The following is a 25,854-nucleotide window of genomic DNA, read 5'->3' on the forward strand; positions in this document are numbered from 1 at the left end:
ACCTGTACTCTGCAGATTGCAAGACTGATCTAAATAAAAGGAAATTAGATTTTTTTTTCATTCTTAAAAAGAATAAAAAACAAAAAGCCACATAATGCCACTCTCCTAATGATTCTCAGCCCATCAGATGGGTTGTTGGCCAGATGAGTGAGACGTACATCCCGCCTGGATTGTGCACTCTAGTTCACACTATTGTACACATAGTTAGTCTTGCCACTATTTCCTCATCTCCCATCATGCATACAATTAGATATGTGAAGAGAGCGAAGCACAACTAAGAAGTTCGCCAACTATTATCACCATTAATCATCAACAACACCGCCATCTCCATTCTTATTTTAACGCTCTTCGGACGATTACAATGGAATCCAGTGATTTTTCAACTTATGTTAATTAAGTCGTCGACTTAATGACAACTAAATTAATTTTGCCGTTATACTGTGTAACTGTTACAATGAATATCAATTCTATAACAAGTTCATAGAGCTATCTTGTAGTAAGTTGATTACTTTATCTGGACAGTTCGGCCCTACAGGACAGGGTGAATCTTTAATTTTATGTAACTTTAAAGCCCTTCTAAAGAACAAATTTATCCATGCATGACCATAAACAGTTTTACTAAATTCCCTATTTATTCCAGCTTAAGATCTTTTTTTTTTTCTTTTTTTTTTTATTTGTTTATTTATTTTGCAACTGTATGCAGTACAATAAGCAAAAGAGATGAGAGATAAGGATGGCGCAAATACACATGCACGCATATGTATATCCATACACATACGCGCACATGCATGTGCGCCAAGGGCGTGATTGGAGTGAACGACGACCATCCAGTGATGGAAGCCGTTAGTTCGCCAGATTGGCAAGCTTACACAGCAACCATCCTAGGAGGTCGACGTTGTGTTGAGATGGTCGCGTGGCCACCGCCGCTTTAGTCTGCGCTGTGGATTAGAAGGAAGTGTTGTGGTAGACATGTTGTGGATCAGAGGGTTGTAGTGATCGTGTAGATTTGAATGGAGTTTTGTGTATCGAGTTTGGGCTATTTCAGAAACGAGAGGAATGTTGAGATCAGAGTGTATAGTATGATTGGAGACGTAGAAGGGAGCGTTAACTATTGTTCTCAAGATTTTAGACTGTAAGGTTTGGAGTCGGTTGATGTTAGATTTTTTGGCGCTTCCGTAGAGCTGTATTCCGTACGTCCATATTGGGGCAAGTAGAGCGGTATATAGTGTTCGTTTGTTCGTCAGGGTCAGTTTTGATCGTTTGTCAAGTAGTCTTTTTAACATTTTATACCTCAGATTGAGGTCAGTTCGTTTGAGTCTCGTGTGGGGGTTCCACGTTAGTCGTTTGTCAAGATGTAGTCCGAGATATCGTACTTGGTTAGTGATTGGTATAGAAGTATTGTGGAAGGAGAGAGGAGGGAGAGTTTTCTTGTTTAGAGTGAATACTATGTATTTAGATTTCAATTCGTTCACTTTGATTCTCCACTTTCAGCTTAAGATCTAAATTTTTTAAAAACAATATATTTTATTTGACGAGAACACATCAAATCTAGTTAATATCTTAGAATTTTAGGTTAGCGAGGAATCGGTGAAATAAAAATCAAACTCGTCTTCTCGAAACCAACGTTTCGACAAATATATTGTCCTCTTCAGGGCCTGGATATTACAAATACACAAATACAAACAATTCAGTAACACAGAAAAACAGTAAAAAAACAGTAATATACAAATAAAAAATAAATAAATAAATAAAATAAAAAATATTACTGTGAAAAAATATGAAACGTTAGTAAGAAGACGAGTTTGTTTTTAATTTCACCGATTTCTCGCTAACCTAGAATTCTAAGTTTAACAATTTACGGTCACGAAACATATATATTCTAGTTAATATCTTAACTTTTGATAGTATTGAAACAATAAATAATGTTTAAAATGAAAACTAACAACATTTTCAATGTTAATAATTAATTTTATGTAAAGTTCAAAAACTCTGTCTCCATTAATGTAGTTTTCTTTTTTGTGCAATATGCGAAATTTGGAGAGTGAAGTTTAAATTTATTTTTCTTTCAAGTTCCTTATTATTTTGTATCTACATTATATAATTATTTTGCAAAAGATATTCATTTAAATTGTAATACTGAGAATGTCAACTCCATGCTAATAGATTTATTCTTATAGCAATAAACAGTTTTACAAAAGCAGAAACAAACTGTACTCAGAAGCGGCGATCAGCGGCAAACAGATCACTAATGTTAGTTTTTTTTCTCATTATTTGCAATTGGTTTTCAATTCTTGGGGGGCTTTTCTTTTGTTGAATGATAATTAATTTTTTTTATAGCTCTTTTTGATTATTAATTTCTCTTACTCCACTAATATGAGAAAATATTGTGCTTGAACAAATTATCAGTTTTGATTTTGTTCCAACCTGGCTATACACACTGACCTTAACATTCCTTTTGTCACGCAAGTTGCTAAAACAAGATACAGAAAACTCCACTTCAACCTGCAATCTCATAAAAATCCACTAGCTCAAAATCTTTTTTCTAGAACTCTTCCAGATAACCCGGACAAGACGCCTTAAGAGACATTGGCCTCGTGATCTCCTCTCTAGTGAAGAGAGTGACTAATAGCCTAATGTTTTGGAGTGTTACCACTGGGTAACTTCTCCACTCGTATATACCTCTGTAATTCATAGTTCTGTTATCATTGTTACTTACAGCGCCAACGCGCTGATTGTAGCAAAAATAAACGCCAAGAAAAAAAGATTTAGTCCCAGAAATATCAGCTTGAATAAAACGTTCAGTTTTTTAAATTGTTGTTGTGTATTACTTTGAGCAACATAACTCAAAAACAGGCAATAAAAAAGGAATCAGTGCTTCTAAAAGTAAAGTAATCGCCTATTTTTGTAGGCGTCCTATTTAACGTCAAACTACCAACTAGTATCGTGAACGGGGCAGAAGCAGATACTTTAATGTAAACAATTTTTTTTCTAACAAATAAGAAGTAGCAACGCAGGACTCCAACTGGGGATCTCTCACTTACAAAGCCACGTTTCATAATCATTTCATTTCTGGTATTAAAAGAACTCTTAAATGTGTACTTAAATCATGAAATTACAACAAACTTTGCAAAGCTAGAGAAGTAGAGAAGAAGGTTATAACTAGGGAACGGATTCGTATGTATTTACATATTTTTTTCTAGGCAATTTACAGACGTTTTTCAACTAGAAGTATTCATACTGACACTTTTTAAGCCGTTTGAGTCTACTTTTATTTCACATATTTCCACATATTTGGATGTTATCGCATATTTATACATATTTGATTAAAATAAATAAATATTTCTACATATTTAATCAAAATATGTGCATATTTTTTCATATTATTCATTTTGGGCATATTTTCATAATTGGGAGGTGGTTGACAGGAACTGTGAACCACAGACTGCAGGGCTGTGAATCACAGTGGGTACAATGGTTATTGTAATTTATACAGAATGCTGCTAAACAGTGACGGGCACTTGTTAGTTCTTTGAAGTTGTCTGACGTTGTCTGTTCTTTCAGCTCGTTCGTTGAAGTGTCCAATTCATTTCGTTCGGTCACTTAGTGTATTCTTTTTTGGGTGAAATGCCACGAACATCGGCCACAAACAAACAACTGGTTGCTAAATATCTTCGCGAGTTTCCAGCAGAACTTTTTCGAAGTGATGGAGACATTTTGTACTGCACAGCTTGTGACAAGCGCGTTTCTCGCTCTCAACGTTCCCAAGTCACCCAACATATTGCCACCGGATCGCACATAGAGAATAAAAACAGAAAGAAAGAGAGGACGTCCTATCAAGCCTTCCTTACATCTCCATCATCAAGTAAGTCTACTCTGAGTACAGATCTGTGTCGGGCTTTGGTTAGAGCAGATATCCCTTTCCACAAACTTAAAAATCCTCATTTCAAAGGATTCTTAGAGACCTATATTGGGAAAAAAATGCCTGACGAGAGCGCTCTGAGGAAAAACTACCTGGAAGATATCTATAAAGATACACTAACCAAAATTCGAGAACATATCAAAGATGGACCGATTTGGGTGTCAATTGATGAAACCACTGACGTTGAGGGCAGGTATATTGCCAATGCAGTTACTGGAAAACTTGACAGTGATGCTGATGTGGATTCAAAGCCATTCCTTTTGAACTGTGAGGTTCTCGAAAAATGCAATCATTCCACCATTTCACGATTTTCATAAAAAAAAAGAAGTCCATTTTACTTAAGTATTCCAGAAAATATTTTAAGAAAATCACATATTTTCCACATAATTGACGAAAATAAATGCATATTTTAATTAAATATTTGGCATTTTTAAATACATAAAAATCCGTTCCTTAGTTATAACACTTCTAAAAGTGTCTAATTTTCTTGCAGCATTTCCCTTCAAAATAAACAAAGTTATCCAGGTTATCTATTAAGGTTACCATCATCACAAGATATACCAAACCCACAATTTTAATAATACACTTCTCTACAAAGACCCTATATATCTGCAAAAAGAAAACCTTCAAAGAGGTATCCACTTGAATGTAGAGCCCCAGAAAACTCAGTGCAAAGAAATCAAACAGAAAAGTTTTGATGTGTACAGCCCTCCCAAACAGTGGCCACATTTTTATTGACGAAAGCACACATGTATATCCACTTTCGCTCCATTAACTCCTCAACAAAAAAATAGGCGACTTGTTTGTTTTGATGGTCAAGGAAGAATGGCGGAGGCCACCCTGGAAGGACTAAAGGGCTAAACTCAATGCCCATAAGACCATAAAATATTTGTGTCTCCAGTATTGTACACTTGTCTTAACGCATTAGCATCAAACAAAACATCATTTGTCTTCTTGTTTACTCCGCTGGTACATTTTGCAATTTAAAGTCTTCTTTTTTATTGTTTTCCGGTATTTTATTAATTTATTTAACCAATAAAAATAGAAGCTGGGAAAATAATTAAAAATCTTTTTCTTTTTTTTTTTTACTTTATTAGTAAATTTACAACTGCAACAAATGTTGCATCAAGTAAATCTGATGAAACTGGTTAAATTCACCTGAAAGTCATGTTAGAGCTACCACCCATTGGTGGAACTCTTTCTCGGTGGATTGCACTCATATCAGTAGGTCCCTAGGCCACTTCCGCTTCAAGCGACGGGGAGGATTGTCTGGAAGGTGAGGAGAGGAGAGTTGTTGTACAAGAGGATTAGGATGGAGAGCTAGGAGGCTGTGAAAGTTGCGATAGCGAGACTTTATTAGATCAGAGACAAAGGGGATGTGAAGGTCAGTGTGTTTGGTAAGGTTAGAAATGTAGTATGGAGCATTAAGGATTTTTCTTAAGATTTTAGACAGTGTAGTGTCTGCAGGCGTTTGGAGTTTGCAGGGTTTGGTTGAGCCCCACACTTCTGCTCAGTATGTCCATATGGGTCTTAACAGTGTCTTGTAAATTGTCAGTTTGTGATTCAAGTCGAGTTTGGATCTACGGTCAAGTAGTCCAGGTAAGTAGCTTGTAGCGTCTGTTCACGTCTGGTCGTTTCAGTCGAGTATGCAGGTTCCAGGTGAGTCTCTTGTCAATGTACAGACCCTAAGTATCGTACTACGTCAGCTGGAGGAATCGTTACACCGTTCAGTTGAACTGGTGGACTCGCAGATTTTCGTAATGTAAAAGTAATGTGCCCTTTTCGGAACCAGGTTTCGAGAAGATTTAAGTGAGTTTGTATATTCTGACTGGCTTGGATCGGATCGGAATGGGGGTGAAAGTGTAGCAGTAGCGTCGGCAAATGATTTAAAAATCTAGATTTGGTTTATTGCATTCCACATAAAGTGCTCGTATTGCAATTTTTATAATCAGTTTTGTCAAATTTTCTTAGAAAATACAATTTTAGCTCAAACTCTCAAACCATAATTTCTTAAACTTTCAGTCCTTCGTTTATTCGTAGAATCCAAAATTAAAAATGATTTTTATTTATCGAAGCTGCATTTCCAGGCTGAAAAATAGGTTGTTACAAGAAGGCTTATAAAAAGCAATGTTCTATTTTTTTTTTTACAAAAAAAGTATTTTAGATAGTTTCAGCCTTAGAGGCTAAACGGAAGCTGAAACAGTAACAATGATTGATATCAGAACGTCTTCGCGTGTATAAGGTGCTGGAATAGCTTAGCTAGCCCCAACAACGTTCATCTCTTCATTGTTTACGCCGCCATGACTGGAAGAGACAGTTGGTGCAGTTTCATTTTCACAAGAAAACCATTTTCTCAGTTATTTTGAATAATAAGTATTCACATAGACAATGTGGAATAGTTAATTATAGTAATTTGATTTCAACCAACCAAATCTCCTGATTCTTGGCCGGTGATAATTGTTAATATGCATTATGGTGGAAGGAAAGCTAGTAGAGCCTCCCCTCAAACACAACTCACTCATTCATCCTCTCATTTTACTAAAAGTAGCCTGTTTGCGCCATAAAATTGTTTTCCTTAGGTGAGAGAAACGAAAAGAGGTAGACTTCCGCCATATTCTTTCGTCTTTATATATTCTTAATGGTCTTTTTCACTGTGCGTTTCTAAACTAAGAAAAAATATAAATATTATATAATAATGACTTGGGTATAATAATTCAATTTATAAATTTTTGTTTTTGTTTCGAAAGGTGCGCAACATCGAAGGTCCTTTGCACCTGATCTATATTGGAGAATAGACTCTTTACTATTTTACTTGATTTACTTTAACATCTAATCTTGTCGAAACTAACCTATTGATTGCCCTAACTCTTTCCTTCTAACCTACCTAACTAATCAAGTTGGGGTGGAGTACTCGATACTCCTCGCACCCCATAGAGATCTAGCCTAAATTTTAAAATCACCTATTTACATAAAATTTATATACACACTCATACACTCATCCTAATAAGTACATTCCTCCTGATAAATATACATACATAAATTGTTATATTGAATTAAAAACCTTAATATCTTTAAGGAATTGCAGAGTGTTTTGTACGCTGTTTTCGTTGTCGTTCAATACTTCTTCCAGTTGTGAGGGATTTATAAATTTAATACTTTTTATAAAGAATTACATTATTAATTATTTCTATAGATGTTTGGAATATTCGTAAATTAAAATCGACTTTGAAACAACAAGAAATACAAAGTCGATTAGTTGTACTGCAGTTTCCTCCATCATATTTTCAGATTCAGCTTCTTCAGATGCTGAATCCTCTGGGTCCACAAGAATGCCACGAAGAAACCCGTTAGCAAAAAACAGATGGTAACTTACCTAGGCACTTCTGGAAGTGTAGGTCTTTCCAACCGTACCATGTCTATTCTTCAGATTACTCTTTCAGATCAAAGAGAACCAAGCTCTCTAAGGAGTTGTGGAGAAGGATTGCCGGTAGTCAGGTATAATGTCACTGAAGTTTCATGCAGCTATCACTAGAATCTAGATAAAGAACAATGCTCTAAACCTAGCAACCATCTAGGCTCTATAGATAAATCATGGAAATCGGGGAATGTTCCTCGGTTATTTATTAATAATGTACCTTCTTAGCACTAGGTACCGTTATTTTCTCAAGTAACTTCATTTTAAAGAACTCTTTACAGATACTTCTTTCTAAGAGCCATTTGAATGAAATGTATGGTCTCGAGCCTTCACAAAGGCAGTAGGCATTAAAAGAAACTAATTAATAAAATAATTAGTTCCCTCTTGGATAAGATCGATCTTTAGCAAGTAGAAAACTAAAAAAAAGAATGTAAAAGTAAAGAAATTACGTTAGATAATTGATATGTAGCGACACTGATTTCATTAAAAGGAAAGCTTTAAATGTCTGAAGCAGATGTTAAGATGATAAAGTAGTTACAGGATAGGAATCGTGGGTGGAACAAACAAGAATATTAGGAAGGATGCTGCGTTGAAGCTTCTAGAGCGGAACGCGGTTATAAAAAAATTAACTAAACAGAAACGAATTTTCATACTTTAAGATAATTTTATTTATAACAAGATTGGACTGGATTCAGGATAAAAGATTAGGCGACCAGGAGCTGGGAAGGGACTAAAGACAACAATTAATAAATGGGAAATAATTGAGTTTGAAGACACATGCAAGAAATAGAAAGTGGAGGAATGGCATTGCGAATCAGCGGAATGTCAACAAGACGGGTAAGGCGAGACCTATAGAGGCAGCTGATCAAGACTAAGATCAGATCAAATCTTGGAGAAGTTAGCAGTAAAGACAGGCAAGATGTACGGACTGGGTAGAGATTAGTTTAGTTCCAATGTTTCTTTGGCCTGTCTTAAAATGCGATAGGGTTGTGTTGGGGTATGAAATGGTGTAGTAAATCAAAGCTTATATCAGGAGAGTTCTGAGTGTTCTAGGCCTTTTAAGGTACTTTCTCGTGAGGGGATATAATCCCAAGGTTCACGAAAAAAGGAATGCTCTCATGGTGCTCATGGTATTTCACTAGGTTCTGTTTTTTCATATTTTCTGAAGAAGGAGGAAAGGTTTGACTTTCCATTATTCTAAATTCTAAATTGTTGATGATCTCCCCTCTTAAAAGGTATGTATTGAATTAGCCATTCACATCTAATCGTGACTTGTTGGTAATCAGGCAACTTTAGATATTCTAACAAAAATTTAAAGCTAAAGCAGATATAAAAGAATACGTATTGCTTTTTTTTCCAAGCGGCTAATATCTCATGTTCTACTCATATTTCCGAAAATATCTTTTAAATTTACTGGATTTAGAAATATAAAGACCAATCAAAAATTACATTACATAGCACAACTAGAAACAAGTAACACACTTTATACTTAGGGAAAAAGATAAATCAAATTTAAATTGAGAATCCGTCAGTCCCTGGGTTCAGTAGTAATATAAAGGGAAGTTGACAATTTGAAAAGTAATCCTAAATCTTTCTCCTAATAAAACATGATAAGTAGTGAATGTCAAAATTTAATTGAATGTAAGTAAGTAATCAGTAACCATTTGTTTGATTAAGTACAACACAGGTAACTTTTTTTTTTTAGTAACTTAGTAATTAAGTATTACTTAGCTGAGTGTATGCAAATAAAGGAATTTATTATCACCATACCCGTTCATTTAATAACATGAATTATGGAAAGTTTAAGGTGTGGTTAAAACCAAGTTCTTCACACCTGATAATATAATATCGTGTGGGGTAAAAAAATGTTATTTCAAGTTTGATAAATTAGGTGCGTGATAACGCTAAACGATAGAACTGTGAGAGAGGGTAGCAAAGAACGTACAGAAGGATTTGTAAGTAACCCTTATTTAAGAAGCTCGTACATCTAAATGAGTTGTTTCTAGAGAACTAAGAATTAAGTTGGCCGTTGTTAAACTTTGTGTAAAAGGAAATTGTTACATCTTGGTTTTAAAAAAAGAAAACAATATATATATATATTTTAGCATTTCACGAAATTGAGTTATTAACAGGTTCTGTGATTTGAACATGCAATTTGTGATTATCTAAAATTATGTAGTAATATTAAATACAAAATTTTACTTAATCAATAGAATAATTTGCTAGAATTGCACTGAATTGCAATTTAATTAGTTTTTCTACATGCTTTTCTTTTGCTATTTCTGATATAATCAAGACCGAATAGAATAAAAATTGGTACAGTTATTTTTGCTTGCTCTAATTTGGAAAAAAAAGGAGTACTTCTTCGGAAAAAATATGAATAATTTCTCATAAACAAAATTATAATTTTATTTTTTCAAGACCTAATTATCAATTATTTGTTTGCAGTGCCATTGTAGCAGACGTACGAACGTTTCATCCCTGCTTTTGGTTCAAAATTATTTTATAAAGTTTGTTTATGTATTGCTTAAAAAAGATTAAAATGATAACATTATTTGACAAACCGGCTGAAAATTACTCAAATAACTCTTTTTTTAAAAAAAAAAAAAAAAAAAATATTTTTACAAGAATATCGCTGTTCCTACATCCGAATATTATGCTTTACTAGATTTTTGTCTTACAATTTAAATAATAAAAAAACTCAACACAATTACACATACAAAAAAAAAAAAAAATTATAATATAATCTAAGAAGCAAATTATACAGCAAAAGAGAGTGTCTAATCTAGGATCTTAGACAAGTGTTACCAATAATTACTAGAGCTGTACTACTAGGATAGCAGTAGTGTTTCTTTTAGTTAGCCATAACTTCCTGCTCTATTTTCAATGTATTACACCTGCCAGTTTTTCGCTCCGGATGGAGGTGAAGGAACAAAAAAGAAGTAGGATAACTGGTATCCAAAATTTACTGTCTCCTAACTAAAAATAGTAGTAAAGAAAACTAAAGTGTATTTTTTTTTTTTTTTTTTAATTATTGCTAGGTTCAATTTCAAAAGTCTAGATAACTATTTAGAAATCCACCCACGATTAGTGGGCATAGAATAGAAAATGTATATTTTTAAACATATTTTCTCATTACAGAAATAAACGAAATATGTAAATTTTTCTTTAGATCCCTTATTAAAGAAGAATAGATAAACTAGAGGAAGGTGGTGTAGTAAATGCTTATTGGTTATAACTAATAGATAAAGATCTTCGGCTAAGACAAAAAAAAAAAAAGAAATAATAATGGAAGTGTGGTAGCCCCTTGAGATCGTCCTACATAACGTCTTGAAGAATATCCAACCGAATAGCAGATGTCTTATTGGCAATATGGTCAAAAACTATTAAATGTAACATCGATGTAGTCTCTCGATAACATAATAGAAATGATTATCTCTTTAGTTATTAGATAATACAAAGAGAATACATCATAACTAATAGCCGCTCATCTCTAAATAGTTAACAAAAGGAAAACGCCTAACGTAACAAATTAAATAAGTGTGAACAAGCCAGTTGATTATAAATTACAAACAAAAAATGTGTAACAATATTCTATATAATTACTTAGATTGCCTTCAAAATGGCCGGGTCATCTTCAAAACCTTTCTTTTCATGAATAATTTATTCTAAAAAACATATTAGATAATTTTATTTTGGTTGTTGAAATATTATTATTGATCGCTGCTACGTCTTTTGAAGTCTTATTTACTTTTTGATCCCTTTTTGTGGAAGTCAGAGTTGTGGAAATGCATAAGTTTGTTAAGATGCTAATAATAATTATTACATGAGTATTACAACTTCTACTATTTTACTAGTACTTCTATTTACTTATTTGGGAGATTTCCAGTAGTTAGGCCATTGAATAAAAAGCCCGTTTGTTCCACGTTATTCACACAATAGTTGTATCACTCATTACTGTTATGTGCTGTGAAGACACCTGCAATTTCAAGCTAGGTCCATAGTAATAAGAATTTAACAGAGGTTACAAAGAAATCTACTCCGAAAGTGCATCGAACCAAAGCAACTGTGAGCTAAGAAGCTTTAAAATTTCTTTTATAACGTTTTATCCTTTAATCTCTCTGTTTTTAGCCTATATTCATACTTAATTGGGGCCCATATTGCTGTAAAAGATAAGAACATAGTTTACAAGAAATAACAGAAGTATTCAGTCCCTGAAACTAATTAATCTATAACCTTTTTTTTAAAAAAAAGAAGGCTGTTTAAATGGCGATCTTCAATAACTAATCAAGCATGTTTCATCTTATCCCATAACGAAAAACCCTTCAATCATCGTCTCTCAAAAACTGCCTCGCTTATAGAGCGATTATTTTTCTACTGTTCACTCCAATGTATGCCATTAGTTTATACAATCCTGGCTAAGCTTTCTTTTAGCAATGTATTCGAAACTAAGCAACTGTATTATAGATAACTGCCTAAAACTAAGAGCATTTAGTTTCGATGAGTTAAAAAATATAGGAACTCAAGCTCCAGCACTCTGACAGCAATCAATTAGTTTGATTTGTTAATTAAGTTTAGATTAGTTTAGTGTACACATTATATAATAATTATTCAAATATTTACTCGATTGTTTAGTAAAGTTAATTGGTTTGTACCATTTATTTGATATCATCAAATATGAATTTTGATCATTTATTTATTCACGCTCCGTCTGGGATTTTACAAATATTATTTTTCTTCTAATGGTAGGTTGCAATTTCCAATTTATTCTATTACCATGTATTTCGCAGTATCCAAAGAATTAACGACCGTCGTATCACAGGTGATTTATCACAATAATCTCATTTGATTGGAGAACAACTACTAATCGTACTGCTCTGAATTCAGTGACAGAATCAACGGATGGCCAAACAACGTCCCAAATGCGTTTGTTACATTCTTCTGCAAGTGCTCTTCTTTGTTCATTTAATTTCCGAAGTGAAATGGGGCGAATTGTCCCCCGATTTTGGGTGAATACCTAATGTGGGGGTATCCTGAGTCTAAAAACAAGAACATTTACAATAAACTTATTGTATTTACCTTCTTTCATTAGACGTCTGAAGATAAAAAGTGACTTCAATAGGAACTAAATTCGATTTATAAAGTGATGCAATTTATTTGCATCCTCTCACTGCACTTCTATAAATGTAAACTTCTTCAGGCCCATTCTGTAAGTGTTCTGATCAATGTTTATTGTTTATGTGAAGTTCTTTAAAGTACTTGGGGGGGCTCATGTGAGTGATATCAACCGCACGTCTAAGTAGCATAGTTTCTACGCTTATTTTTGTAAGTGGGACATGAAACTTAGAGTAAAGCAGGTGAAACAGTAATACGAGTAATTAACAAACCAAACAATGGGGACTGCATCTTCTATTGTACTAATCAAGCTAGGTAGTTTAATGCAATCTGTATTAATGAGTAGCACTAATTATCAATATACCACGGTTAATCACTTAGAAAGAATGAACTTAAAATGAACGGAAATGAAATGATTCTACCGTGAATATTACACGTATATAAATCATGAATATGATGAGAACAAGTCCCCAAGATATTGTTGACATAGAAATTTTTCAACGATGACATTTTAGTTTTCAGGACGATTTAAGTTGTTGTAAGTTAAGGAGCCGGCGGGGGTCGTTGGCCTGAAGTGTCGGCTTGTGTCAATAGACAGTGACACAGGAGTACTAGACCATGAATAGGACCAATGATGACGCTGCCAGCACAATAGACACTGCCCCGGACACATGCTCCTCACTATGGTGCTGGTATTTTAATGACGTTCACTTGTGATCTGATGATATTGAGCAGTGATTTCATTATGTTACTCTATAATTTATACTCATTTATTTTTTTTAATATTTTCGTAAAATTTTAAAACAATTACAAGTCTGCAGGATTCGCATTATATGGAGAATCCTTTCATGGAGATTATTAATCTATAAATACAAGAAAAATTTATGATCCTTTCATACAGTTTAATACTTTTAAAACAATCAATTTAAAGGAATTGAAGGATCCAAAAATAAAAGGGGTAAGAGTTGTTCTGAAGTCGGTAAGATTTATATTGAGTTTAGGCGACAAGCAAAAATGAAAAGTTATTTTCGTGTCGCAGATTGGAACATTATAAATGTTTGGTTTAGTGTTAAAACGATATAGGAGGGCTGGAGTTAGGCTAGAGTGTGGGCGATACAAGGGAACTAAGTGTCTGAAGCCCTGTTTGGGTAATGAGGCTGAAGAGAAACGATCAGCCTTGTCACTTCCAACGTACCAACAGTCTCAATCATTTTAAGAACACTGGGGCAAAACCTAAAAGCTTAAACATTCGCTCACATTAAAAACACGATTTCTTTAACGCCCTCTTTCGCCTTCTTATAATGCACAAATTTCCATCCTTTTCCTTCTAAACTTTATAAACTTTACAATTATAGATTTTCGTTATGTCTAGTGGGTTATATACAGTGGATTTGTTTGAACGTTGCCCACAGAAATTTGTTTTTATCTTAAACCTTTAAGATTTGTGGCAACATCGGCCATACAGCGACATGCAGAACCAGTACATTATATTTTTTTTGCTTGTTTTTAACTACTATCTGAGTCATTAACATCCTCCAGACACATACTGCTGATCTATATCGCCATTGCCGAACAGGACACATGTCTATCATTGACTTCTTTTCTGGGAGGTTTTTTCTGCAGGTAGTCGTGAGCTGTAAGTAATCTCACAGAAGCAACAGACCCTTCTCTTTGGAAGCGTAACGGATATGCGGTATTGGGTGGACTTTTTTTTTTTGCTTTAATTTCTCATCACTTTTTAGCATAAAGCTTAACTTGGCCGCTAGTTTCAGCTCTTAAGGTCTAATTTCAGCTCTTATGGTCTCTTATTAAGCGTACGGAAGTACAATAATTGGACCGTCAGGCCGAGGAGTTACTCTCTCTTTTATTATGCAATTTGTACAGTATCCTACCCAAAAAAAATTAGCCCAGGAAGTAGATGTGGATTAAACAATCCCAAGTGGATTATGTGTAAAGCATACACATTTTGAATGAATGATTAAATATTTATTAAATAAATACGTATGTACATAAAATAAACAATGAATTATAATGTTCAATATATCTTAAACTTCATCAGTAGGAACGAGAAAGGTTAAGATGAGCAGGATAGGAATGCAGGGAAAAAAAGGAGAGGAAAAACCTGCAGCTAGTGTAGAAAGTTAGTGTAGGATATGTTTTAGTCTTCTGTGTCTGTATGTTGTAGAAGGATCTGTAGGAGGCTATGTCGCGGCAGAGTGGATTAGGATGGCATTCTAGGATGGAAAGGAGTTTCAGCAGACGATTTTGGATATAGGAGTGTACCAGGGAATAATGGACGCAATCTCGTGAAGTGAGTCAATTCTAGTGCGTCGTGGAGAGTCTGTTGCGAGCATCCACATTCTGTAGTTGTACTAACTTCCCGAACAAACAAGAAACTCTGTCAATAATCTTTCTTCTGTTTCTACGAGTTCTTTCCGCAAAATTCTTTACAATTAATTTTTGTTTTGTTTTATAAAACCACTATAAAGTAGTATAATAAATAAATCTCAAATCAGTTAGTGAAATACGCATGTTTTACAAACGTTAGGGAGACTCCTTCCAATTGAGAAACTCCATTAAATCTTCATATCACAGGATAAAGTTGACCTTTTTAAGGAAGATGATCGCAAGGCCAGTGACTTTACAGTTTCCTTAACATTAATAATTATTGTAAAGGGAAGTTTTTTATTGGTTATATACTTAGTCAGCTAAGAACAGTGACACCAAAGTTTTGGTACCTGCAAAGTTAGAAGCTTGTACAGAGAGACGCTTATGTTGTTTCATGACGATAATCAAACAATTTAATTCTAAAAGATTCATTCCTATGAGAAAAGCTAGGCATGTGCACTAATCACGTGTAAAAATGTTTTGTGAATAAACTGATTGGAAGACTCTGTGCCTAGTTTAAGTAATCATACCTTTTTAAAATACAAAGTCTAAGTTAATAAAGAACACAAAAAATAAAAATTAATGTAAATTCCAATGCACATGCAACACAAATAGTCCTGAATTACACAGAGAGAGAAAAAACAAAAGTTATGTGTATACCTAACGTACAGATGTCTTCGAGTAATGTGCATGTATTGAACTCTAGAAATGCTAACTCATTAAAATGGAATAGCAATGAAAAATCTTTCCCTATTGTTTTTAACTCTTTCCCTTTATTCTATAATGTTACGAAAAAATAGAACTACCCTCAGCCCTTAATAATAAGGGGGTGTGTCCAAGGGTTTTAAAATTAGGTCTCCTCTCTCTTTTTTTTTTAATATGGAAAGCATTGGAAACGATCTTCTGGCAGTACATCTTCGCCAGTTTCTAGTCATTCAGGGTTACTCAGTTTCAATGGGCCAGTCACATCAGTAATGATCGAAGAATCATGGGTATTCTTTCTTCGACTGATTAATATTTATATACTTCCACTGATGGTTACACAGCACCACAAACACAGCTTAGAGACCCACAAAGTACTTACCGTCTTCTGTATCTCCCCGCTTTAACTTAAAGCGCCACCTATTGATCCCACTCTGTCCCTCTCATTCTGAGACGGTTTGATCTAGTCAACAGTGCCTTTTTTTTGTACCCGGAGTTCTGCTGTCTAAGTCTCTGGGTTCCCCTACAATATATCACAATATATATCTCATTAAGTACTAATAATAATGCTTTATTACAAAATAAAATAATAGATAAAAAATTAATGAATTTCTACACATTCTGCGGCATGGTAAAACCGTCTGCCGGAAGGTGATAATTAGAGAATGAAAAGAAATAAAAATACAAACCGAAAAGAAGTAAATCTGTCTTACAAAATTGTCTCATCAAATATTTTTCTCTATTTTTGTAAAAACTGTCCGGTAGGACAGTTGTAAAAGTAGTTAATCGTCAAAAAACTGCCCAAAAAAGAATATGCCACTTTTTAAAACAGAGAACATGGAGACTTATTCTGATTTCTTGTTTAAAAGGACAGTATTTTCAAAATTATGGCTCTTTCTAAAACATTTTGGTACTGAGGTAGAAATGTTAAGAGAATTCCAGCGTCAAAAAATTGAGAATGAAACCACCACCAGCGACTCCAAAATAGACGACGCTTTCCTACGGTAGTCTGATGATGAAGTTTTAATTGATTAAGACCAGCTTCCCCGTAATCTTTTTGTAATAAAAATAATTATAGTAAACACCTTGAAAAAATAAATACATGTGACAGGGTAGCCAACCAAAAATATCGTCCTAAAGCGGAAGCAAAGAACTTCCCGTCAGAAAATCACTAATGAAATAATTAGTAAAGTATTTGTTCATACAACGTAAGTACAGTCCAAAATTCAAAAGTACTCTTACAGAATACTTACCCTACAGTAATTAAAGAACCCGCAACTCTGAAAAATTTTAGACTAAATTATATTTGGGGTCTCCTGCTAGCCGTTCTTTATTTTAGCGTCTCCTAAGTGTATATATTTATTTGTAAAACATATATTTTTTAAATCTAAACAGTTTTAAGTCAAACAGATCTTACCTTGTGGTTGGTGAAAATAATTATCACTTTTTGGTTACTAAGTTTATTCCTAGTGTAATACTTAATTCAGCCATGCGAATTCCTCAATTATTTATACCTACTGTTATTACACCTTTATCTTTCATCGTTTCATGCTTATTTTATAGCCTAATGCAGCGTTTCTGTAATGAATAATATTATAAAAGAATAGTTGTTAATAAGTACAGTTACAGTATTAAGGTTAGTTTGTGTCAAGATATACGAGAAAATATAATAGCACATTTAACAGGATTAAAATTGTCTTTCATGGAGTATTTTCCAAAACCTGAAAACAGAAATGATAATTGGATTTCAAACTCCTTTTATAAAGAAAATTTAGGAAAATTTACATCATTATCAACAAAAGATAAAGAAAATTTAATAGAATTATCATGTAACAGAACTTAAATTATAACTACGTAAATATCTGCTTAAAGAGACTGATTGTAATGAGTAAGCTCTTATCGAAACAACATTAAATTTAATTGGTACTTACAGGTAGTTAGATGCTTCGAAGATATTAATTTAGAAGATTTGGGCACTAATATAATAATCCTAAAGAAGAACTTTGTAAATTAATTAATAATTTTGAAGAGAAAAATATGTACGCAATTTTAAATTATTTAAAAAAATGTTAAAACTAAGATCTTACAGTTTATAAAGTGAACATGAACTTGAACTCCTTTGTAGCAGATAGATTGTATCTCTTTACAAATAAAGATAATAACAATAAAATAACACACTCAGAATAACAAATTTCACGAAATACAATCATTTTTACATAGTGGTACAATTTAGCATGATGTACTTACCAAGTGGTACGCGAGTCAAAAAAGGTTGGGAAACGCTGGCCTAAGGAGTGAGCTAAGAAGTAATTATTATTTTTTGCCTTATTTTGGTTTTAGAAAGCTATTTCTAGTAGAAGGTGGCCATACCATTGCGATTACCATTAGGCCCATCAGTTGGGATGCCCTCTAAATTTTTTGGAAAACGAGTTTAAGTCAAGTCATAAGAATTTGCCCTTACTTCCTTCGCGTGCCAATCACAATGGATAGTATGCGGTGTAAACCGGATGTAAATCAACAATCTAAAAGTACCTGCTAATTTGCGTACAATTTTCAAAACAATTAGTTCTTTTTAAATTTCTCCGTCAATAAACAGATAATAACACAGTTAAACGTATTCTGCGCTTATTTATTCAAACTTATTTTTATTTTATTTTTTTCTCCTCAATTGAGTTTCATACACCACTTACATATTAAAAACCATTTTCATTAATTAACGACTTTTGGATTCAGGTAGGAATTAATTATTAAAGCCGAAATTTTCCTTAATTATAGTAATACGTTAATTAAAGGCTATTCACAGCTATTAAAGTAACTGCAGACATTAATATTTATATACATATTTATGATTTCAATTATTCGTCAAACTGTTGGGTCACTCAACTTGTTAGTTGAGGATGATTTTTTTTTTAAATTGCTTTCAGTGTATTAAATATTAGTTTTTCGATTTGAATTACTATGAATTTAGATGATCAGAAAGCAGTTAAACGGTTTAATACTTGCCATTATCGACTGACCAAATTTTTCAATAATGATAATCGATGCTGACTGCACTGGCTGAATATCTATTGAAGGAAAATATCTATATTTTTGTTTAAGATTTTGCTGGCTCAATATTACAAGGTTGTATGTTACATTTTCAGTATCAAAGTTGGACGATGGAACATATTTAATTAAATCTAATCTAAATAAGGCGAAATGGGGATTATTCAGTTTTGTTTTTTAGTTTACACATTAGTAAGTAACAGTTAGACTCAATTTTGCGGCGCTAACTTATCTAATAATAGTAGAATAAAAATTAAAACTTTGATTTTCTCTAAACGTGCCTCTGGTCACATACAACCTTGTAATATTGAGCCAGCGAATTGTGTCTTCAGTCTGAGCGATATTTGTATTTATATTCTTCACAGTTTGTGTACAACTTGACAATCCAGTTTCAGCAAAGAACTGAAAAATAAGTGCAAAATAAAAATAATTCTTTGTTTAGAATAGCTAGGTATAAATCACAACTGTGTTTTTTTTACCTTTTTATTTAATTTTCGATATTCTTCTTTGCTGAAAAGAAGTCCAAACTTTCAGTTTTTACTTTGTACGACTTAGCGAGTACGTTGCAGAAATCAAACAAGACCCAGAAATGATGATAAGGCAAATTTTTAGAGATCTCTTAATGTCAGACGTTTTCAAAATTATTTTCGTTTCTTTAGATTTCTGAAAGACGAGTCAACACTCGTGTAACACGTTTAGACTCAGGTGTAACGTATTGTTTGAAATATGTACCACAGTTTTACTGTGAATTTCTTTGAGCACTATCTGTCGTTAATCAACCCTTATACTTAATAATTTTTAAACTGTATTTTTTTTTTTAAGGTGTATACAGGGTGTATGCGGAGGAATGGTCGAAACTTCGGGAGGTGATTCAGCAGCTCAAATGCAACAAAAAAATATTCTCTTTACTAAAGTACTTTATTTTTTACTTCCGTTTTATTAAATAATGATTGTTAAAAAACTAAAATGGTTACTTTTCTTTTTGTTCCTTCTCCAAAAATTGACATTTGAGTAAATTAGTAGTGAAAAGTCGGTTACCCAAAATCCCAGTTTTCTGCATTTACACCCCTCTGTTCGGGGTAAGGTTTTATTAAAAACCAAAAATCGTCCATATGGTCTTGAAGCTCAATAAATGCGCAACTTTTTCAGAAATTATGTGACTCCTTTATTCATTAATCATTGAAAAAAATGCAGTTGAAAATTTTAACAAAAATCATCGAGAATGAATTTTTTAGACTTTAAAGTAAAAATTTCATTGTTATAAGAAACGTTTTGAGGCTTTGTATTAAGCAGTTTTATAGGAAATTTAATGCTCTCTCGTTTGGAATAAGCAGATGTGTTGTAGAATAAAGGATAGAAAAGTTACGGCCGTTTTCATGGTGATAAATGGGAATATCGACGGAAAAGTTAAAAATACAAATATCTTGGACACTATTGAGAATCGGGCCAAAGTGAAGAGAATATTTTTTGTTTCATTTGAGCTGCTGAATCACCTCCCGAAGTTTCGACCAGTCCTCCGCATACACCCTGTATAATGTATTTGTTTGCATTTTTTTTTAAACAGTCGAGCTTTAAGTTTCTCATCTATAAAATATTGCTCTTAATTATTTTCCTTTTTCAATGCAGCAATTGTTATATACTGAATGGTTGTAGAAATGGCACAAATAGTTTATGAATGTGAGGTGAATACCGAAAGGGTATCTTCGTGACCAACTTCACTAGTAACGAATTACCCCCGCCAGAGAGAGAGAAAATGAGCAGGGGAAGAGAAAGACAGAAGCTGCTCCACCGAGCAAATAGTCGTGCCACTAATTGACCTCTCTGTTTGTAATTACAAATGTGAACTGTTAATTAGGGCCACTATCGCGTAGAGGCTGCCGTGGCCCCGCTACAAATGGAAAGCACACCGGTCTTAGGAGTTCTTGAATACTACTTTGGCTAGCCCTCCTGTAAATCATCGATCACGCTAACCGCTTAAACCATCTTACTTGTCTTATATATATATTCTATCTACGTGTCTTCTACTTTGGCCCAAACCGGTCAGACCAATTCAGACTCTAGAAGGAGGTTTTTTTTTTCTTTATACGTTCCTCTCCTTAGTGGAGGCTACTATCATTAACCGGGCAAACTACTCCCGGATATACGTATACTCAAACACATACCTTATCAACGTGCGGTCTATTGGGACTTCTACCAACGCACCCAACTAATAATCAATGCCTTCTCCAGAAACACGGAAACATCCAAACCACTCTTTTATTTTCATCTCTTCGCCCTCGTTCCTATGCTAATAATAACAAAAAAAAAAAAGAACAAGGAAGAGGTATGGCCCCCCCCAAAAAAAAAATTTAGAGTTGATTGACGGTGACTTCTCTACACTTGAAGAGTAACTGCGCCTGTGTTACGCCCGGTAGGCGAGTGAGTCAAGCATCGTGCACGAATTTTTATAGTGTGGGAAATTTTCTATTTTATACATACCGTCCGGTTTAATTGGAACTAGAGTATCAGGAAAGGAAATCCAAAAATTAACAGTTTATTTTTATTTAATTCGTAACCGGCCCTTATTATTATATTCTGAAATCCAGAATACATTTAGCTTACCTTAGTTACTAAAAACTAACGTGTTTTAAAAATCCATTTTGAGTGGAACCAGACCTTTCAAGATGAAAAAGTGTTTTCAAACATACTCTGTTTTGAGTGTACGCTCGCGTTAAATAAATATTTCAAAGAAAAGAAAAGTTACAGAAAACTCAAACTTCTAGTTCCGTTTTGAAATAAATGTCGCTTCAAATAAATGCGAATGTTTTTGCTCATTGAAACAAAACTGGATACTCTGCTGAAAATAAGGAAACCTAATTGGTCCGTCATTCTTGGGCATCAATAGAAGCTTGGCAGTTTATCGAACAGTTGTGACCATGGTTGTCTTCAACTTGGTTCGAAGATCAAACTACACTGTACAACTGTTTGTATGGAGACCCTTATGCCTTATCTGCAAAGGCGAAACCACTACCAAAACTCGTTTGATAGAAATGACAGTATTCGTAGATTGTTCCTCCCAAAACGACCACTTCTGCTAGATGTCATTTTCAAAGATCTCCATACTCTCCGGGTTACTTCAGACAGTTTTTAGCATAGAAAAATTCAATGCCATACTTTCTAATAAAATTGTAGACTAGGCTGACATTATTTTATTGAATTCATCGAAATTTTGAGGTTTGTAAAAAAGCTTCTTTTTTTAGCCTAAATAACTATCTACAAATTAGACTTAAAAGAACAGAATTAAACAGACGCTTTCGAGAACTTAAAAGACTTAGACGATAGATCTAAACCAGGGGTCCCCAAACTTTTTACACAGGGGGCCAGTTCACTGTCCCTCAGACCGTTGGAGGGCCGAACTATAAAAAAAAACTATTTTAAAGTAAAAAAAAACAAAACGGGAACAAATAGAATATTTCAAATAAAGAACAAGTAAATTTAAATCAACAAACTGCCCAGTATTTCTGTGGGAATTATGGACCTGCTTTTGGCTAATGAGATGGTCAATGTCCGGTTTAATTATAGTGCTTTGCCTTTCTTCCTACTTCTGGCTGTTATTTTAACACTGTTTTCGGAGCCGTGACGCGTGCGTATCGCGTTACCCGGAAGTAGTACTGTACATGAGCGACGCAGCGCTTTGCGGCACCGGCACATATAGTGCTCCTCTCACTGACCACCAATGAAAGGGATGCCCCTTCCGGAAGTGCGGCGGGGGCCGGATAAATGTTCTCAGGGGGCCCCTGATCTAAACTGCCTCTTGTCAACAAAATACTAAATTTTAAAACTCTTTGAATAGAAAACCCTGAATAGAACTGTGGGAATCAATCTCTACTAATCAAATAGTACTTCGAACAATTTTAAACGCTCCAATTTATGTCTCCAACCTGGACTACACACACTGACCTAAACATTCCTTTTGGTCACTCAAGTCGCTAAAACACGATACAGAAAACTCCACTTCAACCTGCAATCTCATATAAATCCTCTAGCTCAAAATCTTTCTTCTAGAACTCTTCCTGACAACCCGACAAGACGTCTTAAAAGACAGTGGCCTCGTGATCTCCTCTCTAGTAAAGAGAGTGATTAACAGTCTAATGTTTTGGAGTGTTACCACTGGGTAACTTCTCCTCTTCTTTGTATACCTATACCGTTCACTGTTATCACTATTAGAGCACCAATGCGCTGATTGTGGCGCTTTATAAAAAAATAAATTAGCTAAATGTTACATTTATCAACTACAAATAATTTTTCAAACAATTATTATTCATAATTTCGCATTATTAGTCTAATAAGTAGTTGTACTCTAAAAAAAAAACTTGGGAATTAATGAGCACGTAACTGAGGCTAGAATGAATGATAACCCAGGTAGATTCATGGATTTAATATAATTATACTAATGTGTATTCACTTGGCAATTAGGGCATCAGGCTTTCCCATATATTGCACTAATTTCTTCCGTGAAGCTCTAAGTTGGCTGGAAGTGAAATGATTAAAAAATACTTTTAAAAAACGGAATAAGCACGCTGTATGAGTAATTATTGCGTATACAGTAATACAGAAGATGCTTTACATGTTTTCTTTCTTAATTATAAAAATGTTGAAGTAAAAAAGAACGTTCCCGTTAATACGGGAAATAACTGAAAAATTCAGCTACTTATATTACATTGAATTTAATTAAATTGTCCTGGCTAATTCCATTTTTGTGAAATATAACATTTTTTTCAGAAGAGAAATACATTTTTCTCATATTTTAGTGCTATTTCATGATTACCTGAGTGTATTTATATTAGGTTTAGGTTAGTTATTGAAATAATTGAAATGATGGAATGATATTTAAAATGATGATATGAATATATGTTGGTAAACCTAGAAAACCACAATCTTTTAGCTAGTAGCAATGTCAGAGCTGAGATTGCAAGAGAAAGATAACCATTTTCAGATTCTTAATGTTCTCAAATACCCGGCGGTTATCCTAGCTATTAAATCCTTAGATTACGAGGTGTGGCTATTAAATAACGAGACTATTGCTCCTGCATGACGCGTGCCGCTTTTTCTTTCACAGCTTCAACGGACTGAAATCGTGGTCCTTTTTTTGTAGATTCGACTTTGGGGAACAAAGATAAAAGTCACATGGGGCCAGGTCAGGCGAATAAGGCGGATGGCCTAAAACTGGGATGTTGTTTGGCTAGAAACGTCGTCTTGACAGACAGTGCAGTGTGAGCCGGAGCGTTGTCTTGATGGAGAACCCCGTGACTTGTTCTTCCACAAATCGGGTCGTTTTTTCGTTAACCCTTCACGGAGTTGAGCAAGCACCTCACGGTAGTAATATTGATTAATTATAATCGATATTTTCATCCGTTTTGGATGTGGAAGGGCGACCTGGGCGGTCATCATCTCCGACGTCTTCTCGGCCATCTTGGAAACGCAAGAACCACTCAAAAACTCACGCACGTGATTAACATTCATCGTTATAAACTTCTTTTAATAAAAGATAAGTTTTAGTAGCGGTTTTACCAAGATTCATGTGAAATTTCACGACAATTCGTTGCTCTACTACATGTGTAGTATCATGTTTTCGGCAATACGAAACTACACTACACTTCTTACACAAAAGACGGTTCCAGTCAGACAGATTTCTCTGAGACAAACACGTGAGACGCTGCAATCGAAAGAGGAGGCTTAACGCTGCACAGCTGTCAGTCGTTAGGATTTGGCGCATGCATAGTTCTTTTGTAGCAGCATCAGTCTCGTTATTTAATAGACACGCCTCGTATTTCAAGAAATATGAGAGACTACCAGGTTAGACATTCTACTGAGTATTGGTGTTTATTCTCAGATTGGGGGTAATGAGGGTTTCCATCGAATCCTCAAAGGATCTGAACCACAACCTTCTTGAGCAATGAAAGCATAGTTATTGCAGGAAACGGAGGAAACCCAAGCTCAGAGGCAAGCGCTTTAAGTTCATTGTTAGCCACCACAGAAGGTAAAATGTGTGTTCAATATTTTCTGTCAATGGGTAGGTCATCAAATGGATGACTTGGTCGGCACCTTGGAGAAGGAAAAACTCGTACTTCTAAGTTTCCCTCCGGAGTGGTCCTCTAAACTCTTAATGCAAGACGAACGGACAAGACTGCCGGAGTACTTCGACTATAGAGTGCTAAAACAAACCCCTGAGGCTGTCCAGTCAATCTATATCTTATCTAATGTAAACTTACTTTCAGTTTCTTAAAGAGAATCATATTTAGAATGCAGATAGGATGGATTCATGCTTCTACACAGGTGTTGGAGAGTTACCCCACCACTTAATATTATCTTAGAGAAGGATTTCCTTAATAAGTTATGAAGCCTCCATCAACCTATTTGCCGTCCAACATATTTTTTTGATGTCTTTCTGTGACCCAAATTGTTTATTTTATAATTTATGGTATAAATTAAAAAAAAGGAATAAGACCAGCTCGATGCTGCATTTATCTGGCCAATTTCTGCAATTATAGCGGACATTTAATTTAATTAATTTAAATTGGCCACAGTTATTGATAGATACACCATCTTAGCGAACAGTGTGTAGCACTATAGCCCGAGTTCAGCTACAGACTACAGGTTGGAGGAAGGAAATCGACTTTGGTGGGAAACTATCTCACTGTAACCAACGCACTGCGACGAACGTACAATTTCCAGACCATGTTCAAAATCTTATTTCTCCCACTCTCGATCGAATTAAGTCGATCCGGTTCAAAAGAAAAACTTACAACTAGAGCCGGATATTCTTCGCCTTTAACAACCTTCTCTGCTGCATATATAATAACAAAATATTATTTATCCATCTTGCTTTATGCAAATTATAAAAAAAAAAATAAGGTTATTAAAGAGTACAAAGTTTCTAGTTTGAGTGGTGGTATTAATGAAAGGCCAATAGGCGTTCGGGAGGCGTGGCTAAAACCGTAGTTGTCCCCTTATCGCTATACTGGCGACACGCAATCTCTGACGTCACGCTTACAATTATATACTCCTACCTAAACTTTTTTGTCTAAGACGGGACCCCCCTTTCAGATTGTTGTCTACTGGTACAATATATTTGCTATGGGAGTTTCCAAATAAAATGCTATGAAATGAAACATACTAAACTGGGTCCTACTTGGTCGGTTTCGAACTTAGCCATAAACGTTCTAAACGTTTCTGAAATTACAAACCTTATTCCAATTTTAAATTTCCAACGATTAATGTTCAGTAAGAA

General features: G+C 34.3%; 1 long non-coding RNA gene across 1 annotated transcript in view; it reads left to right on the forward strand.

Moving 5' to 3' along the window:
• Positions 1-2,077: 2,077 nt before the first annotated feature.
• Positions 2,078-25,854, forward strand: part of LOC141450943 (uncharacterized) — a 53,586-nt gene continuing 29,809 nt past the window's right edge. The window contains exon 1 of the long non-coding RNA XR_012456451.1: positions 2,078-14,760. This is a non-coding gene — a long non-coding RNA (uncharacterized lncRNA). The remainder of the gene's footprint in view (positions 14,761-25,854) is intronic.

This window comes from Rhodnius prolixus, unplaced genomic scaffold (genome assembly GCF_049639745.1).
Source record: "Rhodnius prolixus isolate KJV_2025 unplaced genomic scaffold, Rpr scaffold_8, whole genome shotgun sequence".
In the NCBI taxonomy this organism is placed as follows: Eukaryota; Metazoa; Arthropoda; class Insecta; order Hemiptera; family Reduviidae; genus Rhodnius; species Rhodnius prolixus.